Source organism: Macaca nemestrina, chromosome 6 (genome assembly GCF_043159975.1).
Source record: "Macaca nemestrina isolate mMacNem1 chromosome 6, mMacNem.hap1, whole genome shotgun sequence".
In the NCBI taxonomy this organism is placed as follows: Eukaryota; Metazoa; Chordata; class Mammalia; order Primates; family Cercopithecidae; genus Macaca; species Macaca nemestrina.
The window spans coordinates 15,500,594-15,513,579 of record NC_092130.1 but is presented as its reverse complement, the minus strand read 5'-3'; the positions used below and the strand labels follow the sequence as shown (position 1 = coordinate 15,513,579).

The following is a 12,986-nucleotide window of genomic DNA, read 5'->3' as shown; positions in this document are numbered from 1 at the left end:
CAGGTCTGGTAGTAACAAATCCTCCCAGCTTTTGCTTGTCTGGAAAGGATCTTATTTCTCCTTCACATATGAAGCTTAGTCTATCCAAATATGAAATTCTGCATTGGAGTTTCTTTTATTATTTTTATACTTTAAGTTCTGGGGTACATGTGCAGAACATGCAGGTTTGTTACATAGGTATACACGTGCCATAGTGGTTTGCTGCACCCATCAGCCTGTCATCTACATTAGGTACTTCTCCCAATGCTATCCTTCCCCTAGTCCCCAGCCCCCCAACAGGCCCCAGAGTGTAATGTTCCCTTCTCTGTTTCCATATGTTCTCATTGTTCACCTCCCACCTATGAGTGAGAACGTGTGGTGTTTGGTTTTCTGTTCTTGTATTAGTTTGCTGAGAATGATAGTTTCCAGTTTCATCCATGTCCCTACAAAGGACATGAACTCATCCTTTTTTATGGCTGCATAGTATTCCATTGGGTAAATGTGCTACATTTTCTTTATCCAGTCTATTATTGATGGGTGTTTGCATTCATTCCAGGTCTTTGCTATTGTGAACAGTGCTGCAATAAACATATGTGTGCATGTGTTTTTATAGTAGGATGATGTATAATCCTTTTGTTATATACCCAGTAATGGGATTGCTGGGTCTAATGGTATTTCTAGTTCTAGATCCTTGAGGAATCACCACACTGTCTTCCACAATGGTTGAACTAATTTACACTCCCACCAACTGTGTAAAAGCATTCCTGTTTCTCCACATCTTCTCCAGCATCTGTTGTTTCCTGACTTTTTAATGATTGTCATTCTAACTGGCCTGAGATGGTACCTCATTGTGGTTTTGATTTGCATTTCTCTAATGACCAGTGATGATGAGCTTTTTTTCATGTTTGTTGGCTGCATAAATGTCTTCTTTTGAGAAATTTCTGTTCATATCCTTTACCCACTTTTTGATTTTTTTTTTTCTTGTAAATTTGTTTAAGTTCTTTGTAGATTCTGGATATTATTCCTTTGTCAGATGGATAGATTGCAAAAATTTTCTCCCATTCTGTAGGTTGCCTGTTCATTCTGCTGATAGTTTCTTTTGCTGTACAGAGGCTCTTTAGTTTAATTAGATTCCATTTGTCTATTTTGGCTTTTGTTGCCATTGCTTTTATGTCCTGAATGGTATTGCATAGGTTTTTTTCAGGGTTTTTATGGTTTTAGATCTTACGTTTAAGTCTTTAATCCATCTTGAGTTAATTTTTGTGTACGGTGTAAGGAAGAGATACAGTTTCACTTTCTGCATATGGCTAGCCAGGTTTCCCAACACCATTTAATAAATAGGGAATCCTTTCCCCATTGCTTGTGTTTGTCAGGTTTGTCAAAAATCAGATGTTTGTAGATGCATGGTGTTATTTCTGAGGCCTCTGTTCTGTTCCATTGGTCTATGTATCTGTTTTGGTACTAAGACCATGCTGTTTTTGTTACTGTAGCCTTGTAGTATAGTTTGAAGTCAGGTAGCATGATGCCTCCAGCTGTGTTCTTCTTGCTTAGGATTGTTTTGGCTATGTGGGGCCATTTTTGATTCCATATGAAATTTAAAGTAGTTTTTTTCCAATTCTGTGAAGAAAGTCAGTGGTAGCTTGATGGGGATAGCATTGAATCTATAAATTACTTTGGGCAGTATGGCCATTTTCATGATATTGATTCTTCCTATCCATAAGAATGGAATGTTTTTCCATTTGTTTGTGTCCTCTTTTATTTCCTTGACAGTGGTTTCCAGTTCTCCTTGAAGGGGTCCTTCACATCCTTTGTGAGTGGATTCTTAGGTATTTTATTCTCTTTGTAGCAATTGTGAATGGGAATTCACTCATGTTTTGGCTCTCTGTCTGTTATTGGCGTATAGGAATGCTTATGATTTTTTCACATTGATTTTATATCCTGAGACTTTGCTGAAGTTGCTTATCAGCTTAAGGAGATTTGGGGCTGAGACGATGGGGTTTTCTAAATATACAATGATATCATACTCAAAGAGAGATAATTTGACTTCCTTTTTTCCTAATTGAATACCCTTTTGTTTCCTTTCTCTTGCCTGATTGCCCTGGCCAGAACTTCCAATACTATGTTGAATAGGAGTGGTGAGACAGGGCATCCTTGTCTTGTGCTGGTTTTCAAAGGGAATGCTTCCAGTTCTTGCCCAGTCACTATGATATTTGCTGTGGGTTTGTCATAAATAGCTCTTATTATTTTGAGATACATTCCATCAATACCTAGTTTATTGAGAATTTTTAGCATGTAGGGCTTTTGAATTTTGTCTAAGGCCTTTTCTGTAGCTATTGAGATAATCACGTGGTTTTTGTCATTGGTTCTGTTTATGTGATGGATTACATTTATTGATTTATGTATGTTGAACCAGCCTTGAATCCCAGGAATGAAGCCATCTTGATCATGGTGGATAAGCTTTTTGATGTGCTGCTGGATTCTGTTTGCCAGTATTTTGTTGATGATTTTCGCATCGATGTTCATTAGGGATATTGGCCTGAAATTTTCTTTTTTTGTTGTGTCTCTGCCAGGTTTTGGTATCAGGATGATGCTGTCCTCATAAAATGAGTTAGGGAGGATTCCCTCTTTTTCTATTGTTTCGAATATTTTCAGGAGGAATGGTACCAGCTCCTCTTTGTACCTCTGGTAGAATTCAGCTGTGAATCCATCTGGTCCTAGACTTTTTTTTGGTTGGTAAGCTATTAATTGCTGCCTCAATTTCAGAACTTGTTATTGGTCTATTCAGGGATTCACCTTCTTCCTGGTTTAGTCTTGGGAGGACGTATGTGTCCAGGAATTTATCCATTTCTTGTGGATAGTCTAATTTATCCATTTCTTATGGATAGTCTAGTTTATCCACTTCTTCTGGATAGTCTAGTCTGGTATACTCTGGTGGTAGTTTGTATTTGTGTTGGATTGATGGTGATATCCCCTTTATCATTTTTTATTGCATTTATTTGATTCTTCTCTCCTTTCTTTTTTATTAGTCTGGCTAGTGGTCTATCCATTTTGTTAATCTTTTTCAAAAAACCAGCTCCTGGATTCATTGATTTTTTGAAGGGTTTTCATGTCTCTATATGCTTCAGTTCTGCTCTGATCTTAGTTATTTCTTGTTTTCTGCTAGCTTTTGAATTTGTTTGCTCTTCCTTCTCTAGTTTTTTAAATTGTGATGTTGCAGTGCCGATTTTAGATCTTCCCTGCTTTCTCTTGTCGGCATTTAGTGCTATACATTTCCCTCTAAATACTGTTTCAGTAGTGTCCCAGAGATTCTGGTACATTGGTTCTTTGTTTTGATTGGTTTCAAAGAACATCTTTATTTCTACTTTACTTTCATTATTTACCCAGTAGTCATTCAGGAGCAGATTGTTCAGTTTCCATGTAGTTGTGTGGTTTTGAATGCATTTCTTATTCCTGAGTTCTAATTTGATTGCACTGTGGTCTGAGAGACTCTTTGTTATGATTGCCGTTTTTTTGCATTTACTGAGGAGTGATTTACTTCCAATTATGTGGTCAATTTTAGAATAAGTGTGATGTGGTGTTAAGAAGAACATACATTCTGTTGATTTGGAGTGGAGAATTCTGTTGATGTCTGTTAGGTCTGCTTGGTCCAGAGCTGAGTTCAAGTCCTGGATATCCTTGTTAATTTTCTGTTTCGTTGTTCTGTCTAATATTGATAGTGGGGTGTTAAAGTCTCCCCTTATTATTGTATGGGAGTCTAAGTCTCTTTGTAGGTCTCTAAGAACTTGCTTTATGAATCCGGGTGCTCCTGTATTGGATGCATATATATTTAGGATAGTTAGCTTTTCTTGTTGCATTGATCCCTTTACCATTATGTAATGCCCTTCTTTGACTCTTGATCTTTGTTGATTTAAAGTCTGTTTTATCAGAGACTAGGATTGCAACCCCTGCTGTTTTTTTGTTTTTGCTTTGCATTTGCTTGGTAAATATTCCTCCATCCCTTTATTTTGAGCCTATGTGTGTCTTTGCACGTGAGATGGTCTCCTTAATACAGCACACCTATGGGTCTTGACCCTTTATCCAGTTTGCCAGTCTTTGTCTTTTATTTGGGGCATTTAGCCCATTTACATTTAAGGTTAATATTGTTATGGGTGAATTCGATCCTGACATTATGATGCTAGCTGGTTAGTTTGCCTATTAGTTGATGCAGTTTCTGCATAGCGATGATGGTCTTTACAATTTGGTATGTTTTTGCAGTGGCCAGTACTGATTGTTCCTTTCCATGTTTAGTGCTTCCTTCAGGAGCTCTTGTAAGGCTGGCCTGGTGGTGACAATATCCCCCAGCATTTGCTCGTCTGTAAAGAATTTTATTTCTCCTTTGCTTATGAAGCTTGAGTTGGCTGGATATGAAATTTTGGTTTGAAAATTCTTTTCTTTACAAATGTTGAATATTAGCCCCCACTCTCTTCTGGCTTGCAGGGTTTCTGCCAAGAGATCCACTGTTAGTCTGATGGGCTTCCCTTTGTGGTAACCCGACCTTTCTCTCTGGCTGCCCCTAACATTTTTTTCTTCCTTTCAACCTTGGTGAACCTGATGATGATGTGTCTTGGGGTTGCTCTTCTGGAGGAGTATCTTTGTGGTGTCTCTGTGTATTTCCTGAATTTGATTGTTGGCCTGCCTTGCCAGGTTGGGGAAGTTCTCCTGGCTAATATCCTGAAGAGTGTTTTCCAACTTGGTTCCATTCTCTGAGTCACTTTCAGGTACACCAATCAAATGTAGATTTGGTATTTTCACATAGACCCATATTTCTTGGAAGATTTGTTCATTTCTTTTCACTCTTTTTTCTCTAATCTAGTCTTCTCACTTTATTTCATTGAGTTGATCTTAAATCTCTGATATCCTTTTTTCCACTTGATTGGTTCTGCAATTGATACTTGTGTATGCTTCACAAAGTTCTTGTGCTATGTTTTTCAGCTCCATCAGGTCATTTATGCTCTTTTCTAAACTAGTCATTCTAGTTGGCAATGTGTCTAACCTGTTTTCAAGGTTCTTAGCTTCCTTGCATTGGGTTAGAACATGCTCCTTTAGCTCAGAGGAGTTTGTTATTGCCCACCTTCTGAAGCCTACTTCTGTCAATTTGTCAAACTCATTCTCTGTCCAGTTTTGTTCCCTTGCTGGCAAGGCATTGTGATCCTTTGGAGGAGAAGAGGCATTCTGATTTTTGGAATTTTCAGCCTTCTTGCGCTGGTTTCTCCCCATCTTCGTGGATTTATCTACCTTTAGTCTTTGGAGTCAGTGACTTTTGGAGGGGGTCTCTGAGTGGATGTCTTTTTTGTTGAAGTTGGTACTATTCCTTTCTGTTTGTTAGTTTTCCTTTTAACAGGCCCCTCTGCTGCAGGTCTGCTGAAGTTTGCTGGAGGCCCACTCCAGACCCTTTTTGCCTGGGTATCACTGGCGGAGGCTGCAGAACAGCAAAGATTGCTGCCTGTTTCTTCGTCTGGAAGTTATGTCCCAGAGAAGTAGCTACCAGATGCCAGCCAGAGCTTTTTTGTATGAGGTGTCTGTCGGTCCCTACTGGGAGGTGTCTCCCAGTCAGGACACATGGGGGTCAGGGGCCCACTTGAGGAGGCAGTCTATCTCTTATCAGACCTTGAACACTGTCCTGGGAGATCCGCTGCTCTCGTCATAGCTGCCAAGCAGAGACTTTTAAGTGTACTGAAAGTGCGGCCACAACCTCCCCTTCCCCCAGGTGCTCTGTTCCAGGGTGGTGGGGGTTTTATCTGTAAGTCCCTGACTGGGGCTGCTGCCTTTTCTTCAGAGATGCCTTTCCCAGAGAGGAGGGAATCTAGAGAGGCAGTCTGGCCGCAAAGTCCTTGTTGAGCTGCAGTTGGCTCCCTCTAGTTTGAACTTCCTGGAAGCTTTGTTTACACTGTGAGAGTAAAACCGCCTACCCAAGCCTCAGTAATGGCAGATTCCCCCCACCCGCCAACCAAGCTTGAGTGTTTCAGGTCGAGCTCAGACTGCTGTGCGGGCAGACAGAATTTCAAGTCAGTGGATTTTAGCTTCCTGGATTCCATGGGTCTGGGACCCGCCAAGCCAGACCACTTGGCTCCCTGGCTTCAGCCCCCTTTCCAGGGGAGTGAATGGTTTCGTCTCTCTGGTATTCCAGGCGCCACTGGGGTATGGAAAAAAAAAAAAAAAAAAAAAACCTCCTGCAGCTAGCTCGGTGTCTGCCCAAATGACCGCCCAGTTTTGTGCTGGAAACCAAGGACCATGGTGGCGTAGGCACCAGAGGGAATCTTCTGGTCTGTGGGTTGCAAAGACTGTGGGAAAAGTGCAGTATCTGGGCTAGAGTGCATGGTACAGTCCCTAATGGCTTCCCTTGGCTAGGAGAGGGAGTTTCCCGACCCCTTGTGCTTCCCAGGTGAGGCGTTGCCCCACCCTGCTTCGGCTGGCCCTCCTTGGGCTGCACCCACTGTCTAACCTGTCCCAATGAGATAAACCGGGTGCCTCAGTTGGAAATGCAGAAATCACCTGCCTTTTGCGTCAGTCTTGCTGTGAGCTGCATACCAGAGCCATTCCTATTTGGCAATCTTGCCAGCAATCCTGGAATTTCTTTTCTTTAAGAATGTTAAATACTCTTTGGGAGGCCGAGGCAGATCAGGTGGATGCCTGTAGTCCCAGCTGCTTGGGAGGCTGAGGCAGGAGAATGGCGTGAACCTGGGAGGCAGAGCTTGCAGTGAGCCGAGATCCTACCACTGGACTCCAGCCTGGGCGACAGAGTGAGACTCTGTCTCTGAAAAAAAAAAAAAAAAAAAAAAAAAAGTTAAATACTGGCACTCAATCTCTTATCACTTGTAGGGTTTCTGCTAAGAGGTCTGCTGTTAGTCTGATGGGCTTCCCTTCCCCCAACCTTTTCCTATAGCTACCTTCAACATTTTTTTCTTTCATTTTGACCTTGGAAAATCTGATGACCATGTGTCTTGGGGATGATCTTCTTGTGAAGTATCTTACTGGGGTTCTCTGCATTTCCTGAATTTTGGTGTTGGAGAAGTATGGAACATTTCATTAATTGTGTGTCATCCTTGCACAGGGGCCATGCTAATCTTCTCTGTCTTGTTCCAGTTTTAGTATATGTTGTGCCAAAGTGAGCACTTGAAAGTTAGTTCTGTCAAAGCTTTAAAAATTAAAAGCTCCAAGGAAGGTTTTCTAAAGGCTTCTAAATAATTGTTGATAAAACAATTAAAACATTGATACCAAATCCAGTAGAAATAAAACATATAGCAAACAGTGAGGATAGATCTCACATCTGAATACCATTGCATTCCCCCATCCCTATAAAAATTGCAATTAAATTAAAATGTCATTGAAAGAATAATAGGCAACAATCCACTAGGGTGCTTTCCTGGAATGCAAATCCTGGGAAATCGTACAAGAACCATGTTAATCTAGCAAGACAAAAAGGTACTGGTTTTTTTTGTCTTCTATAAATGCTGAAAATCTAAGAAAATTCACATCTGTTCTTACAAAAAAATAAAAACCACTACAATAATAAGGGATAGATAGATGTATAGGTAAATTTATCTCTTTGAACACAAAGGAAGCAATTATTCAATAATTAATAAGGAAACATAGAAAGCATTATCACAATTTAGCAACAGGAAATAGATTGTCCATTTTTGCTATTATTACTAAATAATTTTGAAAATATGAACTAGTGCATTTTGGAAAAATGCACTAGAGGAATGCACAATAGGAAAAATTAAAACATAAAACTTGGATAGAAAAAATATACATTGTCCTTTGCAGATAATATGACTCTACATTTGGAAGACTCCACTTAATTAACTAACAAAAACTAGTAAATGTAGAAAATAAAGACTTTAGTAAGTGGGCGAATAGTCTAATTTACAGAATTAAAAGAAAACTTTAGTGCCATAAAATCTTTAATATTGCAGTTTTATAATGTATTATAGTATTTGGTAGGAAAAACATAATCATTACTCTGTTTTTTGCATATTTTTATAATTCTTAAATACTCTTTTACAGTAACTATAAGATTATTTTGTGATATAAGATTTTGCCTAAGATATTATTAAATTTCTATAATAGATTGGCTTTACGAAAATTGACTTCCTTATATGATTGAGCCTCTTATTTTATTATTTCATAATAGTCTTTTAATTTGTTTGAGTTTTACTCTATGTTCTCTAGAGATTTGTTTCCTTTACATAAATCTTGTTAATTTCTGAAGTATATTTATTGTCATTCATTACAGTTTATTTTAAAGTACTAACACAAATTCAGAAAATTTCTGATGCTTGCTAAATTAATTTTAAAAGATTACCTTTCTAAAATGATACTGTTAGATTTTTAAGTAAATGTCTTCAAATAGCAATAATTACACAGACGTGTTTGTGTATGTGTGTGTGTGTGTGTGTATGTGTGCTCACAATTGAGTTGGTTAATACTTCCACAATAATTTGTAGCAATTGTGGTGATGGTGGACATTTTTGTTTTATTTCTTTACTAGGAAAGCATCTAGCATTTATCATTAAGCACAAAAGATGTCTAGTATTAAATACATGTTTATGTGTTTGTATATTCATGGGTTCATTAAGAAAGCAATAATTGGAAATGGTGCATGTATCGAAGGAGTTAATGGAGTTGCTATGCAGATGTTGAGGGCAAGAATATTCCAGAAGAGAAAGCACCACCATAAAGGCCCTAGTGTCTGAAATATTGAAGAAGCAGCAACAAGGTCAAGGTGATGGGAGCAGATAAAGATGAGAAATGTGGTAGAAATTAGGTCATAGGCAAAGAAGGCCCAAATTTATAGCGCCATGAACATTGTGATGACTTTGACTTTGATTATGATCACAAAGAGGAACCACTGCAGAATTTTTAGCAAAATAATGGTATAATCAGTGTTGTATTTTTAAAAGAATCAGCCCAGTAATAACATCTCTAACTCTACATTGTCTAAACCTTTAAATGATGTTGTTTCTCATTTTCCTTGAAGCCCAAATTCTCTCTTTTATATCAGAATATAAAGTAGATGATAGGAAATTAGGCAAAAATGCCATTTAAACAATGTTTACTTGTCTTTTGTTGTTGTTCCCTTAATGAGGATGATTAAAGATTATGCCATTTTTTTCTGATTATTTGCATAAAACTTCAGTGGTCACTGGGTCTTTGACTAGGATTGAATTGAGTTCTTTTTGTCCTTTCCCCTTATTTACCATTCCAATGTGTAAGAATTCAAATTTTAAATAGATTCTCTGAAGTCTAAAGCCTTTACATGATGCATTAAAACTGAGCCATACGCTCTGAGTTATGAGGTGCAATAATTAATTTTCTCATTTCTTCACATTTCCATGTTGTTAAATGTTAATCAATTCCTGCTGTTTTGGAGGTCAAAAATTTAAATGTTAGAAATAATACCCATAAGGAAATACATTTATTGATATTTAAGTTATTGAAAACAAAAGGATAAAGTGAGAAACATTTAATATAGAACTAAATTAATTTGATATCCCCAAATAAGTATACATTTTATGACTGCCATCACTATAAATAACAGTAAAATAGCGTATATGTAGTTTTATCCTGTGCTTATCAGGTTTTCATAGAGCTATAGAATTTATTTCTTTCCAATTGCTCAGTTTATAATAATTCCACAGGATACTAAGCCACATAGTTAACATATTGTTCCTTCCATGTATTCACTTACTTTATTATTCCTTTATTCAACAACTGTTTATTGAGCACTAGCTGTATGCCAGATGCTGTATTTGTCGATGCTTTAGATGCAATATGAAGCAAAACAAAGATCTCTGTCCTAGTGGAGTATTTATTTTAGTATAGGAAGAGAGACAAAAAGCAAGCATAATAGATTGTGTGAAAGTTTACAAACTAATGAGGGCTGTGAAAAACAGAAAAATAAATGGGAGCCGAGTAAGGGAGACTGAGGCAATGGGTAGAGGAAGTCCAAATAGTTTTTCAATTTCAGGTGAGGATGTCAGGATAGGCCTTATTGAAAAGGTGAAATATGAAAAGATTTGAAAGATGTGAGGAAATAATTGTGCAGATATCCTGAGAGTGTTTCTCAGTAGGAAAGGAACCCAGGTAGGGTGGACAGGACTAGGAAGAACTGAAAATTAGTAGGAGAAAATATAAGAACATAGCAAGAGGTCAGATCTCATAGGGTATTGCCAGTCATTTTAAGGGCTTTTTAAACTTCAAGATAAATGGGAGTCATGTCAAACCATAGAGGAATGATTTCATATGCATGAAGCTTTATGAGAATCCTTCTGACTACTCTGTTGAGAATAGGTTGAGGAGGCTAAGGCTAGAAGCAACAAGTTCAGCCAAATTTTTCTATTTGAAATAGATTTCAAATAGAAAGAAATGTAAAACACTTTGGTATTTTCTTTTGGCTCTGAGAAACTGGAACTTTGGTGATGCAATCAATGTGATGTGCAGAACGGTAGGAGGAGCAGGTATGAGGGAGAGATGAGAAGTTGAACTTGAGATGAAGTATTGAGACACTGAACTTGAATTGTCTTTTGAACAGCAAGATGGAGAGGTGTAGTGAGCACTTGGATATAATAAGCATTTAAAATTCTGGAGAAAAGCCTAGCCTGGATATAAAGCTTTGAGATTCATTGCATACTCAGTTTGCAAAGCTGTGAAACTGACTGGGCTTTCCATGAAATGAGTGTGAATAGAACAGAGGGTAAGGCCTGTGGTCCTAGGCACCTCAGCATAAAGAGATCAATAAAGAGAGGAACTGCAATAGAGAATGAAAAGGAACAATGGTGTTGGTAGAATGAATTCCATACAGGACTGGATTCATGGGCTCAAATCCTGTGAAGGGCCTTATGTTCAAAAGGGCCCAGTCTTAGTGCATTTGGGCCATTGTAACAAAATATCACAAGTTGAGTGGCTTATACACCACATACATTTATTTCTCACAGTTCTGGAGGCTGGGAAGTCCAAGTTCAAGGTGCCAGCAGATTCAGTGTCTGGTGGGAGCCTGCTGTCTGGTTCACAGATAGTGCTTTCTTGCTATGTCTTCGCATGGTGAAAGGTGCTAGCTAACTTTCTAAGGTCTTTTTAAGAACACTAATCCCAATCACGAGGGCTCTACCATCATGACCTAATTATCTCCCCAAAAGTCCCACCTCCTAATACTATCTATCACCTGACAGGGTAGGATTTTAATATATGAGTTTGGCAGGGGACACAAATATTCAGACCATAGCAAACCCCATAATTGGTTTAATGCTCTACTGTTACTGTCTTGAAATTCCTAATTATTTTTGAACAGGGGGGCTCTACAAATTACATAGTTGTCCTGATTCCATGCCACTCAGGTAATACATCTAGAGCAAACAAGATAACCACCAACTAGATAATGGGCTTTGGTTAAGATAAAAGCTAAATATTTTTTCATGTAATTTTACATATGTACAGAGAAACAAAGATATCTTCAAGCTATAAATCTATTTATTTCTTCCACTTAATATGTGTATATTTCTTTGATATTTTTGATTTCTAATTACTTCGTAATGCTTGCTTCTTTTTCATCATCTCTACTAAGATTTAAAAAATTTGGATTCAACAATTGTTTACTTTTATGATTATGTTTTCTTTATTTTCCCTAATCTTATAACCTCAGACCCTGGCACAATTTCTAGTACTTAGCAAGTGCTCAATTATTATTTGCTATCAGCTTTTCCAAATGTTGCCATAAGTAGCTAATTGATCAGTGGCTTTTTCTCATTTTAAAATCTACAATTTCTGCAGCTTTTAATAAGTTTTCACCTTCTTCTGTTTTACATTTATTTCACTTTATATTATTTTGAACCATATCATGCATGTTTTCTTCTTCCCAATTTTTTTTTTTTTTGGTGTATTTTTAGTCCTCTTTCTCTTTGTTCTAAATAAACAATAGGTATAAATAACTTAGATTAATAATTGGTCCTCAGCCTTCTATTCTTATTATCTGCTGTTCCTTTTGTCTATCTCTGTAACTATTACCTTTCCAATATAAGTAGCTATGCTTCTCTCTTCAGATTCAAACTCAATGCTATTCTGGCCACTGGCCATCTCAGTCTCTTTGTTGTTCTGATATCTTGTCCCACCTGTCTGCTACTTCTAAGTGCCTTATTTCTGTTGACTATTATGCTGTCAGTAACCTACCTGTAGAATGTTCTTGGATTCTTACCTGTCATTAAAGGACTACTCCTATAGTTTCCGTTTTTAAGTGGCATTCCTTCCTTTCTATATCCACAGCCTCCAGCATGATTCTGTTTCTCAGTCTCTCTCTCTCTAGAGGGCCAAATACTTCCCAGTCAGATCCCTTCCACACAAATCAGAATCGCATATCCAAAGCACACTTTCCTTTATATTACTTCATCTTAAAAAGAAGAAAATCTCCAGTCTCTCCCTATTGTCTCTGCTTCCCAGACCGTGTCAGACTATTCTAGCATATTATAACCAATCGTGAAGTATATCTTTGATGATAAGTTAGCAATTTTAATTAAAGTCTAAAAGTTGTGAATGATTTTCTTTTTTAAAAATTAATTAAGTGTGCACATTATATCACACTTATTCGCTTGCCTTCTGAAGTGCTTTTCTCGAGTAGAAACGAAAGAAAGAAAAGACAGGTGGTAACGAAAACACAAATAAAATTCAAAAATTGCACATAACCCACCAGTCGTGTATCTATTACACAGCTCCTGGTGTCCAACTATCAGTGACATAATATGAATTAGTTATGATGTTCAGGATTTATTATAATCAGTAGCAATATTCATCTTACTTCCTTGCATTTTTTATTTTACTTTATTTTGTTTTGTTTTGATCAAAACACATGGATTGCTTTGTGCATACGGTAATTGTTCATCTAGTCTCCTCTAACACACACAGAGAGCTGCTCACTACCACACACACAGAGTTGAGAATTCTTGAAATACAGATATCAGTGCAAGCATAACCCTGGT

At 37.6% G+C, this 12,986-nt stretch overlaps 1 protein-coding gene and 1 non-coding gene across 8 annotated transcripts in view; one reads left to right on the top strand and one right to left on the bottom strand.

Annotated features, from left to right (window-relative positions):
• LOC105480824 (teneurin transmembrane protein 2) overlaps window positions 1-12,986 on the top strand; it is a 3,943,693-nt gene that overhangs the window by 605,267 nt on the left and 3,325,440 nt on the right. The window lies entirely within an intron of this gene.
• Window positions 7,026-7,131, bottom strand: LOC112426513 (U6 spliceosomal RNA). Its single transcript, XR_003017864.1, has one exon. It is a non-coding gene; the product is annotated as a U6 spliceosomal RNA (small nuclear RNA).